General features: G+C 36.2%; 1 long non-coding RNA gene across 1 annotated transcript; it reads right to left on the reverse strand.

The window, feature by feature from the left end:
- Positions 1 to 206: 206 nt before the first annotated feature.
- LOC126915529 (uncharacterized) lies at positions 207 to 1,461 on the reverse strand. The gene is made up of 3 exons (XR_007710228.1): positions 1,375 to 1,461; positions 415 to 562; positions 207 to 318 (listed from the first exon to the last, which is right to left on the reverse strand). It is a non-coding gene; the product is annotated as an uncharacterized LOC126915529 (long non-coding RNA).
- Between the last annotated feature and the right edge of the window lie 15,194 nt (positions 1,462 to 16,655).

A 16,655-nucleotide genomic window follows, 5' to 3' on the forward strand; every position in this document is an offset into this window, starting at 1 on the left:
GTGATAATATTTTAAAAATGCTTATGAATTTCGGCTATTTCGCGCATGGCTATCGGGGTCTTTGCCATAGCGGCTATTGCCCCTAGCTGCTTTGACAACGTTCAAATGCATTCGAGTCATTGAATTTGATTTTTCAGCGCGTATAACCGAACGATGCTTTGATTCCCTCGTTTCATCGATGCTGGAAGATTAAAATGTAGATCACAGGAACCACCCTCTCGTTTCGTTCCTCTCCCCTTCTCTTTCGCTCTTCTGCCCTCTGTGTGCACTCCATCTACCCGCAGCTGTTACGACACACGGAACCGTATCGGCGTTGTTCTGTGAAATGTAACATTACTTTCGCCCCGAATAATGTTGCGGATGAAAAATGTACTTCGACCTCGCTCTGTTTCGGACACGGATTTATGTACTTACATACACCGAGCACAGCGCTTGCCACATTCGTTATCCAGGATCAAACGTTCCGTTTCCACTTTTTTTTCTCCTTTCATGCATCGTTTCAGACTTATGCCCAGCTTTTGCGATCGATATCGATGGTTTACGGTGGTTTGCGTACCGAATTCTACGATATCGCGATCAAAATCAATTAACAATGTGAAGATATCAAGGATTTGGATGGAAGAAAGGCTGTAATTAGCCCGCGGATATTTATGCAAATTTATACCTTTACGAGCACAACTGTGAAAGTAGAACCTGAGTAGAAATTTGTTTCGCTCGCTTGATGTCGTAACGAATCCTGATATTTTTAATATTCAATACGTCGTCGTCTACTATGTGTATTCCGTGTGTTTCTATACTTTCACGTTTGTCATAAATACATAAATATTCGCAGTCTATCTACAGCGCAGAGTAGCACTTGAATTTTTTGAACACCATTTATTAGAGTTTTCGTTATGTTATTGAAACGTTCTTTTTGTTTTTTAATTATTCGATTATCCGAACAATAATATGAAAGCTATATCACAGAGTGGTTTGAAGATAAGACGATAAGACGAGCGATGTAAGCGGCGAATAAATCGTTGGAAGAATTAAAGGGACTGTTTCCGTGAACAGCGTTTAGAAACATTCGTAGCAACGGAAACAGTTATTAGATAGTACGAAAAGCGAAAAAGAAACTAATCCCGCGGAGATACTAAGTTCGAGGAGGATTTATAATATTACATCGAAAGATCGATCAACGAGATAAGAGGAAAGATTAGAAAGTCAGGGGAAAAAATGACCGAGATATACACATCTAGTAACGTGCAATAAATTATCATTTTCTATATGAAACGCACGTCATAATTTCAGTTTGAAAAAGACTATTATTCGGTTTTTCTGTAATTAATTAATTCGGATAATCGATAATGCATTTTCAAGCGTAATTTCGATTACCTGATTTTCTTCGTACAACCCAATCTTCCCCCATTAATCGAATATCGTCACGATCAATCCATCACGTTTATCTTTCTTGATAGATTTCTGAAGACAATAAAACGTTCACAGGTGAATATAGGTTAACCATATTTCGAAATATTGGTTGCATACTAACTCTCGGACGCTGTAATACGTCGATGGAGAATGAGGAATTCGGAGTGATCGATTTACAATATAATTGTCTTCAAGATTTTCCGCATTTTTAGTACCATACATAAAAAAATACATAGTTATAACTTTTTATTGAAAATATAACAATATTAACAATTACGTTCCGTACGATGATATTAAAAAAGACGCGTAACATCATATCTTTCAGATTCAATCTCTGCTAGAGGTGTAATTAACCTTGCTACAGCTCCCGAATTTTTGTCTTCATTTTATCTTAATAAACCAAACGATTTTCAACGTTCGGAAACAAATCAGAGAGCGTAACTTATAATTACGCGAGAAATGACTCCACCGTTCTTTCGCATTTCTTGTAAACTTCATATTTCTTACGGTCGCTTTCGACGGTATCGTATATGTCTAAGGGAACGTTAGAAAATTTCCCAAAAATTTGAGAAAAATAGAATCGTCATCAGCCTGAGCTTACCGATTCCCTGTTTCAATCGTACGCTAATGTTCCTGAAGCATTAGAAAAAAAGACCTTTATCCAGCCTGAAACGAAGGCAACATCGAGATACAAAGAATTCATGGAACGTAGCAGGATTAGGAAGTATTTTAACGATAGAGAAACACGATCTGGATGAAAATTCGCACGATCGAATTTTATTGAAAATACTCACGATCCAATCTTTAAACCTACGTATCCCCTTCAAACGGTGGCGCCTCTTCCACATTCGGTTCCTCCCCTGTAATTTCAACCGGTAGCGATGAAAGTTGAGGTTGTGGGTTAGGTTGGTGTTCAGATTGAGCTTGATTTCTTAGCGATCTACTAAACGTTCGTAGACGATCGCAAGAGGCGGACAGGCAATAAATAGCGACCAGTATAAGAAGGAGAATAAAGGTGGAAATTATCATGCGACGAACGCCGCATCTTCCCTTCGCTGTGGCCTTTAGGATCGGCTTGCACGATGGTAAAAGGTCCTTCGCGGAGATGTAACACTCCACGGTTTGGCGGGAAGAACTGGTAGTGCCATTACAGTCGCAGAGTGCCTCCACTGCACGGAAACCCATTCGATATTGGGAATTTTGACGATTTGATTGCCGAGATGGGAGCTGTTTAATTGTGCACGCTGGATTTCGATCGCGGTCGACCATGAAAGTCGATCGTCTGATTTTATGCGTTCGTTGGCTTCCGCTTTAAGCTCGTTGTACACAAGCGACGGGGTGATCCAACAGGATTATGTTCTTAATGATACAATGCACACGAGTGTACGGTTTCTCTTGCACAATAATTTACCGATTAACGATATCAATAGGATGTAGATATATTTATGGAGAATTTGACGGTGCAAAATCGAATGGAGTATGTAAGATATGAAAATACAGTACTTATTGTAATATTTGGCAAGTAAAATGATTCTCTATGTAGGTGACATTTTTTAAATTACATTCATATGTCCAGTCCAAATATTGGTAAACCGCCGATTCATTGGTTGTAAGTTGCAGATTTCTTTTTCACGATTTTATAACGTTTCGCGAATAGGATGATCGTAATAAATTACGTTTGCTTCGTTATCAAACTTTTTAATTTTATGTAAATATATTTATTAATACTGGTAACACGTGATTCGTAAAATTTTAATAATAACGTCAATTCGATTGTCTATTTCTTTTATGGGATGTTTGTTTTTTATTTAAGAGCCACATTGATACGAGTTCCTCGTTGCTTCTCTTCGACAAAGTAAGGAAGCAACGGAATTCGTGTATAAAGTTGTATTAATTTTGCGATAAAAGTTGCAGCTTTATTAAACACGTTTACGAATAATCCTGTATCTTTCTTATGGAAGCAATTTGAATATCCACTAAGAGACTGAGACGTATTGTAATATGTTATCGAACAAATTACAATTACAATTACGATTACATTATTATCTTGTATTGTTGGGTTATAGTTTTCTAAAAATAGGTGGAAAAAATAACGGGAAAGAGACGGCTGCTTTCTGAAAGCGTAAAAAGTTGAAAAATTATTTAAATATTTATATTTGCCTTAATAATATTTGCATATCTACGAAATATTGTTTGGTGGACATTCGCATCACATTTACCAGAAACTCTATGCATTTTAAGGAGCTAAAAATATGTCACACTTATTTCATATTAGCTCAACTATCAGAGTTTCGTTTACAAAATGTATCTGTTTCTCTGGAAGCAAGGCAGAAAAATAAAAAGTAAGAAATTTCCGAAAATTTTCTAGAAATATAAATGATCGTTATAACGTATTGCTAGGATAAACGAACTTTCTATGTATTTTAAATATAAATAAGCTAAATAAAGTGAGATATATACCAAGCACCTGAAAAGCGCAGAAGAGGTCCATTAATTATTCGGCTGGGAATATTCAAAGCGTTAATCAAAAATAACAAAATTACTGGAGTGTAAGTTGTCGTGTGTCAGGTCGGATACAACTCCAAATATAATATTCAATTTGCATTAATCATTTTAATTTAATTTTGTCTCATTTTCGTATTCTATATTTCCTTATTCTCACATAATAAATAATAAATTCAGGTTAAAAGATTCAATTGGATTTCCTCAGCGTTCAGCTCGAATATCACGTTTCATTTCATTTTGAAAATTATTTGAAGAATTTAGATTCGTGATACAGTTCGGTCGTCCAATGTCGGTTGTCCATTCAAAATGTACCTATTCAACGTAATCAGAAATAAGTATTTGGACCCGTGAGATGCAAAAAAATGCAAGATCACGTCGATTGAATTAGCGATATCGAGTGTCTGCCCCTGATGACTGCAATTTCGCCTTTCGTCGTTCTCACGACAAGAACAGAACGTTGATCGTCGTCGACGTTGGCCGCCGTTATCAACGTTACAAGGGACGAATGACGAGAGACAAGATCTATATTTTACGGTATCTGGAATTCGGAGAATCGCGGCTGTAGATCGGAATCGTTTGCGGTCGACCTGAATGGAGTCAGAACTTCCAGATTATGAACATAGTTGACGACTCCCTTACGGTTTATAGCTTTAACATTTGCCTAATTCCACCAAGCGAATCAGATATTTGCTTCCGGTCGACGGCGACTTAAACAATTACGCCGACATATCGGTGGGGATCATTTTCGAGGATTCATCCAATAAATTTATTAAGTATCGCTTAAGTATTTATTTTAAAGCTCGCGAAAGTATCTCAATACATACTTACTCGATACATACCACGTGAAATTTTTACGTATGCACTGTGTATGCGTGTGTGTGTATTAAATAAAATATTTTGAAATTTTATCTGCACTTTAACGATGCACGAAAGTCACACGGCGATTATTGTAAATACATATTTCGTATTCAAATTCGTATTTCATGAAACATGGTCGGAAATGGGAAAAGTATTTGCGTGAAGTTTCGTTTCATGTGCGTGTAAGACGATCTAATATTTCTAAAATATCGCGTTATATATCCATACGTATAAACATTTAAAACTCCATAAATCGTTTCCAACAAGAAACTCGGTCCCTTGAAAGATTCGATTTGAGATAACTGGCATTCTTCACATCCTCCACGAATTATCTGAAATTCCAAGATGTAAGAAAACACTTGATATAACAGTGTTTTACTCGCCACGATTTGTTTACCGCCGTTTTATCTGAAAACCCAGCGTCTATCCAGAGGAGCCAGCGTGATAAGTCGCAGAATTATTGGATTTTGGTTAGAGTTTCACGAACAAACAAAACGGTATCAAAATTACGGCATTTATAAAGTGCCGTAAACCATTAATTAGCGTTATGCGGCAAAACACTTTACTTAGCTGCATCACGTCTTCGCGCAAACGTGGATTTAATAATAAGTAGACTGCGCCATATTGAAGCCAAGAACTGTTTGGTGCGGTGGTTACAGCTTGTGGGTTTCATCTCTCAATACGGTTGCATCATCGTAACGAGCAACAAATTTTTTTATGCGATGAAAAGCTGCAATATAATGACCTTCGAAGCAGGTACGCGTATTTTTCTGAAACAACGAGTTAATAATAGGAAACAACGAATAGACCTCTTGAGTTTCATTTTCCGATTTACATTGCATCTCGTTGTTTGCTTGAAAAAGATATTACCGCAAAATAGTAAACAGTATTACTCGAGTGATTTTAGATTGTTTAATCGCACGAGCAATTTCTATAGAAGAAATATCAGTATCGGAGCAATACATTTTTCTGCAATTGATTGGTTCTAGTGGAACCTTCTGCTGCCAAATGTCAAAGAAACGGGTCAATGACGCAGGAAAACAATTTATACAAGTCGTAGTTGCGTCGCAGAATACTGAACACAATCCTAGTTTCTCCAGTGCCGTAACTTATTTCCGTTGAAATCATATTAACCCTCTTGTCTTCCATCTAGTCTCTCACTCCGCTAAGTTTATTTCCATTTCAAGTTGTTAGGAACAATTGTCTCGTCACTCGATCGAAACTAACATCTAACAACAATCATCCATGTATTATGAAAGTATACCAAACATCAATTTCGTGATTATTATTAGAATTAACATTAAGAAAGAAAAATACTATTTCTTGATCTTGATATCGTATTCTACGTATATTATCTTGGAAAGTTTAAGCAGTTTCTGAACATTTAATTCCGCGTTGCAAGCCGTGAAAATTAATCAATATTATTAAAAAATAACGTTTCTCCATACGTTATATTTTACAAATATAATTTTAGAAATTTCAAACAATTTCTAAGAAGAAATTTCTGACTTTACGAAGATGTAAATATTCATTCTCGTCGCTATTAATAAGTAGTATTATGTCTTGATATAATATTGGTATATGGCATTCATATAAAATATAAGCCTTTTAAATAAAACTTTGTTCGCGTCTCATAAACGAATTGCTGAATATCGGTGTTTCAACGGAACGTTTTAATACGGATAGGGAATGTGACGATAGTTCAGAACATGTTCTACTCGTCCACGATTTCGTTAAGCTTGAGTTATCTAAGAAAAACGAAAAACATCTCACCAACGACTACCAACTGCTTCCTGTGCGCTTGACTATTTTTATAGCCGGTAGTTCTGAAGTTCTTGAAGAAAGTAGGTAGCAACACGGTGAAAATAATTTCGTTCGACCGAAAGCAGCTTGCTTAGCGTACGACACTGACGTTAGGTGATTGGGCTACCGAGTTAAACGCTTCTACGTCTTTATTCTTTCGCCGCGCTTTCCACAGCAAACGGAAATCAACAAGGGTGAACGTTCTTCACTCTGGAAGTTCTTGATGTTAGGGGAATACTGAGGCCGCATAATTAGTTGACGTACCGCAACGCTTCAATCGGAAAGACATTTGTTCACGAAGCTCGTCGGTATTCCGACTTCACAGAGAAATAACACGTTTCATGGAGAATTATCACGAAAAATATATCTTTCGATAACTTTTTTAATGTGCTATCTGTTTCTACATACATATTACGATTCACATTTACATATAGTCTGAATTTCGATTGATCAGCATCGGTTCCATCTCTTCAGATACGAATATCCCAAGATGGGAACAGGGAAAGCTATGGATAAGCGTGTTTCCCCGGAGGAATGTGACCGAAACATTTATAAAATCTTGCGCGTTTCTCACCCGACCGCTAAATTTCCCGCGTGTATGCCAACACTTCGCATCGTCTGAGATTTTTCTCCACCGAATGCACGAACATTCCATTCCGCGGATAGCGAAGGTATACCGAATACACGCCGGGAATACATCAAATAATTTTTTTCCAAACATACGTAGAATCTTTTGAAGCGTGTGGAACAATTCATAGATCAGAACGCGGTCGTATTTTTTTCAACGCGCAGTGCGCGCCATCCATAAATCTATTTTCAATGTTTATTGCCGCCAATGTTTATCTTTAGCTAATAAATCCGAACACGTTAGGAGAAGCTAACATCACGCTACGTTGCACGAATCAAGCGTATGTATGTTCATTGAATCGCAAAATTGTTCGTATAACTAGCAAATATTACGAAAATATATGAAACAATAAGAAGATGCTCCTACAAATCATCGATATTTTCAACCATAGTCGTTATAAATAATTTTCAAACGATTCTATGCTAATACAACGGTATGTTAACTCAGATCTGTGATAAGATTTGATTTATCTAAAACTCGATAAACTAAAATTTTACTTTAATCCGAGAAACTTCTTATCCGAGATCTTTCGACGTAAAAACCGTCAATGTAAAACTTAAAATAGCGGGTCTTAATGGTTTCGCTAATTTGCTAATAACGTTCGAGGCTCGCCTCATTTCTTGAATAGCCTGAAACTTATCAACGAGATTACATACGAACGACGTATCGTTTTTTGGCAGAAACGTTAAATTCGTTTCCCATTAAATAATCATTTACCACTGAATACACGGTATAAGTGGCTTTAAACGACTTCAGCCTAACCGGCGATGAGATCGGTACAGCGTTTTACGAAATTTACGCTCTTCGTGTTGTATATCGCGGCGAAAGCCACAAACCCGTAACGAAACCGCCGAAGTTCTTCAGGACTTAGCATCGCATGTCCGATCAGACAAGAGAACCATGGACAGTGGTTTATGCGCTCCTCCATCTACGGATTCTCGTTTAATAAGCTCATCTGTATGCGGAAGTACATTATCTTGGGTGACGCGAAGCTTTACGTGGACGTCGCATTGCTCTGTTAATTTTTCTGCCGGTTTATAACGTCGAGAGGTTACGCCGATCGTTATAGCGATTTTTCTTGTCTCATATTTTTTATTCTCTTTAACATTCAAAGATACGATCGCAACTACCGTTCATAATTATCCGGACACATAGGTCGATTTGTAGTAACGCTACTACTATCTATTTGCGTTTGATCAAAGTGCTGAAATTCACGATGAATTAATAACTAGAGGTAGCACTCGTTACCTTTCTTATGGAATCTGTACAGAGACACACGCACGTGCGTTGTTACAGGAAGGCAAACTTTTAATCGCCGAAATTTTTCGACCAGAGAAATATTCTTGTACAAATAATAACCGCAACCTAGATCTTGTCTACTACAGAAAATTAGAATTCCCGATGCAGTTATGTATATCCTGGAAAGATTGGACAAGTAAAGTAGATCAAGATATCCGTGTAAACTGCAATCTCTGGAGGTTCGAGATACGCTGGTAGAATTCGACCATTCGGAAAGTCGGAAGCCTAGGTTTGGATTGGACTCCCAGGAGTGACCTTCCAGATAGATTTTGATCCTTCGATAGGATTCAACCACTTTGGATCTTTGAATACGATAGGATCAAAAAGTTCTGGATATTGGATGTGATCCAATCCTTGAATTGACTTTTAAATCACAGATATATCGAAGACACATCCGAGGCTCTCAATATGATTGAATCTTTTTATATACTCAAAGGTTCGTGGTTAGGTACTCGAAAGTTCATATTCAACGTAAAGTCTTTACTCTTTCGAAGATTTTTACTCGAGTAGCGGCGAAGATCGAAACGAATGAAAATGAAACGTATTATTTCGTTTAAACAGGAACGGAGTTTGTTCCAACTTCGTTACTTGATCAAATTTATAATGCGTTAATTTCTTTCAATGTCTATTAACAATAGACGCACAATAATATAACAATGTCTATTACAAAACACATCAGTTGTCAAAAAGTTGAGAAAAGATCAGTTTCATTGTAAATATCGAATACTGAGCCTATTTAATTACAAACAACATATATTTTATTCGATAGGATGTAAGTATTATAAATACATTTTTCTTTTTAATTTCGATTTAAATTTTCTTGTAAATATTTCGAACAACGTAATAAACAGGTTTGTACTCATCTCGCAATCCTTATTCGCTTATAATATTTGATACGTTTAATAGAACATCACAATTAGTACATCCATTAATCGATCCTTATTCATCAGAAAGTCTGCGCTCATTCAAAGGTCTGCAGTCACCCAAGAGACCCTATTCACCCGAACACCTCTATTAAAACGTACTTTCGTCTACCTAAGAATCCTATTTTAGACGAAAGTGGTGTACAGCGGTTTACTATGTTGAAATTTGTAGATGGATAGATACTTTAAGTACTGGCTTGAAATATTGCATCATTATATCTACTTGGACTTGGATCATTATATCTACTGGACTTTGATATATGGTTTTTTCAACAAAATTAAATATTAAAGGATTAGGTAATAATCGAACATGAAATAAAATTCTTATCTTATCGTTTCTGTCGGTATAAAAGTATAATCTCCGTGTAATTATCTTTCTTTGGCCTAATTTTCTAAATTGTTTGATCGATATTCCGCCAAATAATGTATCACGAAGTAGAAATAGAAGTAAAAGTCTACAGCACAGGTGGTCGATATTTTGTTGCAATATAAGTTAGTCTCTCTATATTATCATCGATATTAATACAACCAATCGCCCAATAATTTTTTCTAAAAGTTAACCACATCTTTTATCCTCTTTTTATCCTTGCATAGTCCACGCTGATCCCTATGTACGTGACCATGGTCACCAATAATCCTCGCGATTAATCTTCTGGTCAAGGTTCCCTTTCTGTATCTTCTTATCTTAGATTATCAAGGACATATTTTCCACGTCCTTTATAGCTTGCAGAATAATACCAGGTCCGTATTATCTCTCTGTTGAAATGGCAGACAGGTGCAAGTGTAAAAGAATAAGAGGATTTTTATTTTCTTGTTCGCAATGGTAGGACATCGCCGCGTTATTACACTTTTTAAAATAGCTACTGTACAAACGTGCATTTTTCCGTAACATACCGACGAAAAATTTGCAATAATTATGTGTTTCATAGAACATACGAACTTGGAAAGAAGTTAGCTTAGAGTTCTAGGCTAATTCCAATTTTAATTCTATATTTTGGAAGAGTAAGAGGATAGATTCTTGTTACTCTGTTTTTGCGAACATTTTTCTATAATAACAGTAATAGTTAATTGGATTTCGACCTTACAGTCAAGAAATACGACTTGATTACAGTTTTCCTAGCCACGGGCTTCCTCGTTCGATCTCCTTATTCATCCTTTCTACTTATGCTATTTTATATTTTTATATCTTAATTTTATATGGCAACTTATATTTTTATATACATGTATGTACATACATTTGTTTTGTTTAATAGCAAAAAACGAATTTGCATAAATATCTACGATATAGAGATGAATAATTAAAAATGCAGAAAGAGGGCCGAACGATTCGTGCACGTTTTTACAGTTTTCCCTAGCAATTTATAGAGAAACCAGGAAAATTACCAATGCCGGTGCGAAAAGACGGAAGAAAAAATAGAAGAGGGCGCAATTAAAAGACGATTAGGAAATTTCGTGGATCGAGCTACGGTTTACTTTGGGGTGCACACGAAATCTGACAAGTGTGAGGCGAATTTTAATCGAAGCCACCACCAGGGGAATCACGCCGAAACTGGCTTTCGTATTCCACGCAGGGCTTAATCGATAAATTATCGAGAGATTCATGAAACCCCAGGCAGTTTTTCAATTCGCGTAATTCACCGATTGCTGCGACGACGGTGCTGTCGATGGAATACATAAAAATCGCAACCATGGACAATACAAGGCGCGTTTGCTTTGCGTTTAACGCGTGCACGCAACGCGGATGAAATATCGGGAATTAAAATTCTGCAATCGGCACGCTCATTCCATTTGATGAGCATAATCAATTATTCGAGATGTAATGCTTCATTAATACGCACTTTATTCTTTAATGATTCGTTTTCAATTCTTCGTGTTTCTGCTTTTTATTTCATTCTTCCGACAGAGATATACATAGGCTGACGAAAGTATTCGTTCACTTGTGAAATTCACCTGAGTTATACAAAACATTTTGTATGTCATAGGGCACGATTATCATGGCCTTAATGCTAAAGACTCGTGTAAACAACGAAAATGTATATATGAAAGAAGTTACAAGATATTGATGACGAATATATACTTGAAGAAAATTACAAAATTATTCGAACAGTTAATTGTCCATTATATCGGTAGGTCTTGATATTTAAATGATATTAATTGATATTATTTAATACTAATCACACGTTCAAGGCAATGTTATATACTAATGTTTTATTAAACGTATGCTTGCAATAAATGCCTTGCAACTTGTACATACATCTCCAAATTGGCTTCAAATCTGACCACTATGCTTACGGTAAATGGTGTCCCATTACAGCGTTGACTCGTGAACGCAAGCGTAATTTTACCATGTAAATAAATAATTTTACCATTTTACCATGTAAAGTTAAGTTACAATTACATTTTATTAGCACGCTTCTGAATATTCTACGTTTTAAATTAAAAGATGCGTTTACTTAATTTTGTGGAACCCGTGTGCACGCACCCATGCGTATATAAACTTTTATTAATATCCTAGAAATAAATTTGCCGCTAGGTATAAAAACAGCGATAAACAATTATTCTCGTTAAATTTCGCGTTACATTTTATATTTATACGCTAACGTTTTACGATCAGGTTAAGGATATTCTTAAACCGCGAAAGATTCGAAAGTATATTGGAAACCATATTAATTGTTAAACAAATACCTAAAAATGGGAACGAAGCAGCGATTGAATTATAAATTTAAATTGATTAAATCGCTCAATAAATTTCTGTCTTACCTTGAATCGTTCCATCGACGATTCGTTCACCTCTTTTTTTTTCGCGCAATAGTATATCAATTTCTGTGCAACGAGTGGATCACCATTGGCCGCCAGTTTCGGTGCTTCGAAACAACAGCCTACCAGCAGTCGCTCCGTCGACAATTGATGTGTTAACAGTCAATTATTCTTGGCACGTGTCACAGAACGTCGATCGATCTCGTGCACATCATTCTCTACCCAACTTTTTTCACCTCGAAACCCACCCCCTTTGCAAACACTCATCGACGATGCCACGCAACGATGAAATTGCATTTTGATTCGCTCTCTTTTCTGCCGGTTGTCGGATGCGCCACGTTAATTAAAATAATTGATAGCATCAGCTATCTTTGACCTTCGTACTCACTGCCATCGCCATAGCGTTTCGAGCTTTTTTTATTCTTTCTATTTTATTTGCAATAAATGGAAACGTACCTTCTTCATTTTATTAACACAAACGGTAGAATTAAAAATTTTTCAGGAACCGTATGACGATATTGATACATATATAACAAGCTATATATCTGCAAACGTCTAGACCGATATATCTTTTCCTTTCGAATATTTTTTTCATATTTTATTATTCAATAATTCGTTAAGAGTTTATAAAAGTTTTTAGAATTATATACGTTCTTTACAGATATAAAAATCTCAGCAATTGTCGATTATACAATTGAAATTTCTTCCTACGTATGGCTTTTCCATTTCACTGTGAATTTTAATTTGTCATTGTTACTTTTTTACTGTTAAATCTTCCATAGTATTTAACGTTCCTTGGTTCCATTATTCTGTAAATGATTTTACAGATGATTTCCAGACTTAGCAGACTTCTTTCAATTTCTCATGTCGGTTCTTCAAAATTTGCTCCATGATTTTTAAATCCAGAGATTGTGGTCGTCAATACACGATTATTAATTCGTTATTTTTTCGTAGGAAATGCGAACCTTCGCAAGTCTCTTTCTACGCATTTTTAAAATTGCAAATTTTATTTTATTCTGCATTTTGAATACATAACGTGGAGAACCATCGCGTTTTATACGATACCAACAGGCGTTCCAATATCTGGTATACGTTTATGAAAAAATATTACTCTCATTGCTTTCTACCAATCTCCCCTAAATTAATTTACGTCTCTGGGACACCCAATAGATACGTCCTGTCGTGGGCAGACTCGTTGTCGAATAAATGTTGGTAGTTGTCCTGGTATTTACACGGGCAACCAACGGTGTCCGGCCAGTTTGACTGTCCGATCGAATATTAAACTGCTTCGCGCGCAATTAGCTCGTTGATTAATGAAGGTGGAAATTAAATAGCGAAGCGATACACCGCACGCCCACGTTTCTTTAATTATTCTTCGTCATTAATTAAAGAGAACTCGTCCGCTTTTCTCGCTTCCTATCTGCAGCTGTCGTTTTATTATTTATCAAGATTATTTACTTTTAGACATTGCCGACCTTATGCATCTGAAACGCTTGCATTATAACGTCGAATATATAGCGTCGCTTTGAGCCTCGTAATTAATTACGGAAATCGTATCGGCTATTAGGAAACGCCGAGGTTTCGAATACATCGAAGAATTTACTTCGCGGTTAATATGATTACTCGACAATATTCGCAATATTCTCTGCGATGTCTGTTCTTTACGTTGAAATCATCGTTTCATATGCGTTTCCTGTTGCAATGTTTGAGGTAAAGGCAAGATGGTTATTAAATATCGATTGGGAAAGATATATCTCTTATTTGTAGAAAGATTCGCGGGAAAGAGACGTTGAAAAGCAGAGCAACAAGTATGGAATTGCAGTAGATACTCCCTTTATAGTCCACACAGTCTCATACCACGGCCACCTTTGTCTCCATTATTTACTTTTCAGATTCTATATACATATTTCACATTTTACATATATACACTTTGCATTGTAAAACGTACAACTAGTTCTACATCAAAAACTCCAACATCTTCTTTCGAATCTACCATTTATTTATATATTTACAAATATGTTATGTGTAAATAGAAGACAGGAATTCGATCGAAAAACAACATCTCAGAATCTTGATATTTTTACTTGAATACTGAAATCGATTCTTTCGTAACTTTCCCTTTAATGTAAAATATCTAACAACCCAGCAGAGATCTCCTCCAACACTAAGCCTTAACTTGAAAGAATCGTACAGGATTTTTTCTTTTAAATCATACACTGATACTCGTTGGATATAAAAGACTTGAGAAACGACGTCAGGAAGGTAGCCGTTTATCGTTAATAATGGAGCTTCGAGTTTAATTACTGTCGTTGGGCTAACTTCGTTCATTTATATGTTATCCTTCAAGCTATAAGAGCGTAGGATGGAACAAGACTAATTTGAAGGTGGAAACGACAGCCGCATCTGCGTTCCAGCCATTCGACGGAATGTCTTTATTACATAGCTGGTCCGGAGGTATTGCACGTTCAGGAATTTCTTCGTTTTTCCTGATAACGATGGCAGCAAACGGAATACCGGATGTTGTCGGAAGACATCGGTTGATAAGGGTATCGAAACCGACGCAATTAAGACGAAATATAATAAAGTCGATAAAAACGACGATAGCGATTGCCGAGAGCAATTTCCAATCGTACTATCCTCGAAATGAAAGTTTTTAATTTAGCTAGTAGGTATTTATTTCGGTTGAAATATGATGCTATCGATCGTGTCTATTTCTACGGCGCGAACGCTCGTAAACTTTTATTATATTCAATTAACCAGCCGGAAGCGAAACATTCAATAAATATAATTACATTCCATTAATTTCATCCATCGTAGAGAATACGATGCAACGATCGTTATATTTCATCCAGTTTTCCCAATTTTCTTTCCTTTTTTCATTCAATTAAATTGATCACCACATCCCATTATTAGAATTTGACAATTGATCGTCCATAATTCAATTACCCGACTTTCTCCCTTTCCCTGTCCCTTCCACTGTCTTCCGAATGATCAATCGGAATTTGTCTTATTTCCGTTTCAGCCGCTGCCCCATCCTTTCATCCTTCCATTAAAAGCGGCCTGCCTTTTTACGTCTCCCGTTTTTCTCATCGCGAGAAGCGTTAATCAATCGCTGCTTCCCTTTCCGCTTCTTTCTCTTCTTCGAATTTCCTGTATAATTTTGTAAATTTTTCTACGTTTATAAAATTAATCAACGATAGTAAAGAAAAAGGTACGAACATCGTTAATTCTCTCGATTACTTTTATTTTTTTCCTAGAAAATTTCCGAAAAATCTACGTTCTACGGTTTGCATATAATTCGCATGTGTCTTTTAATCCCGTTCGTGTCGCTACATGTTATATTTTCTATTTTTTCTTTTTCTTTGTCGTTTCAACAGGCCGGATTTACTAAGTCAGAATTTTTTGAAACGGACAGATGTTACCACGAGTAGGTATACACGGAGCAAGGCGGACTAATGAATATGCAGAGAAAAAAGAAGAGCATGCTAAGGAAACTTATATGGTCATGTGTGCCTGAATATATTTAACAAACGCCACGTGTGCAATATTTACTTTAAAAGCAACTCGAAAGGTGGTACACGTTAACGTGTTTTCCAGACGAACAGCGTTTAGTTTCACTTATATCTTTTCATCTTTTGCGTCTCTTGTTCGTATAACGGTTTTGAGAACTCTTAACGTTTGCTTTAACGTAAAAGCTTTTCCGTGGTTAGCACTCGTATCACAATCGAAAGGTATCTTTGTTTTCAGTTTAATTTGATTATTCCAAATTAATTCTTGATGTCCATAATATTGTCTCGGTAATCTTTCAATGTTATATTTTCTGTGCAATAATAATAGCAATGATGTAAGTGTAACGCGAGTATGGGTACAACGTATTGCATAAAGGTAATTATGAAACAAAATAGGAATTCCACTCAGCTATATATAATTTTAATAGAGTTTAAGTTGGGTTATGATTAATGTTCTGGTTTATTTTGTTTTGTTTATGTTTAAGCTCATCGCTTGGAAATATCTGTAAATGGAAGCCGTCGCAAAGCCAGAACGCAGGTGGAAATCAGGAATATTATGCATAATTGAAATAAAACATATACGTTGAAAATTAATTATTTATAAATATCGAAATTCAAGCGACCTGGGATTCGAAGAGAATAAGATGAAAAAGGGACATAGTCTTCGATATGTAAAATCCCTCGAGGAATAGCATTTTGCGCAGGAATTTTTTACTTTTCGTTAGGAATTTCGCTGCAGTTCGCGTTTTTAGAATTCTGTGCATCGCATTTTATTTGCAATTGTTTGGAGTTCAGGAATTCATGAAGATTCCACAGATACGAAGAATACCAGAGTTTTTAAGAATTCAAAGCACGAGTTTCTCAAAATCGTAAGTGTCCCAAGGTCCTTAGAATCGTAATGCGAGTGGCGAAGATGATCATCACTGACTTTCGCGAACAAGGAGGATCATCGTGGTTAAATTC

Source organism: Bombus affinis, chromosome 4 (assembly GCF_024516045.1).
Source record: "Bombus affinis isolate iyBomAffi1 chromosome 4, iyBomAffi1.2, whole genome shotgun sequence".
Taxonomy (NCBI): Eukaryota; Metazoa; Arthropoda; class Insecta; order Hymenoptera; family Apidae; genus Bombus; species Bombus affinis.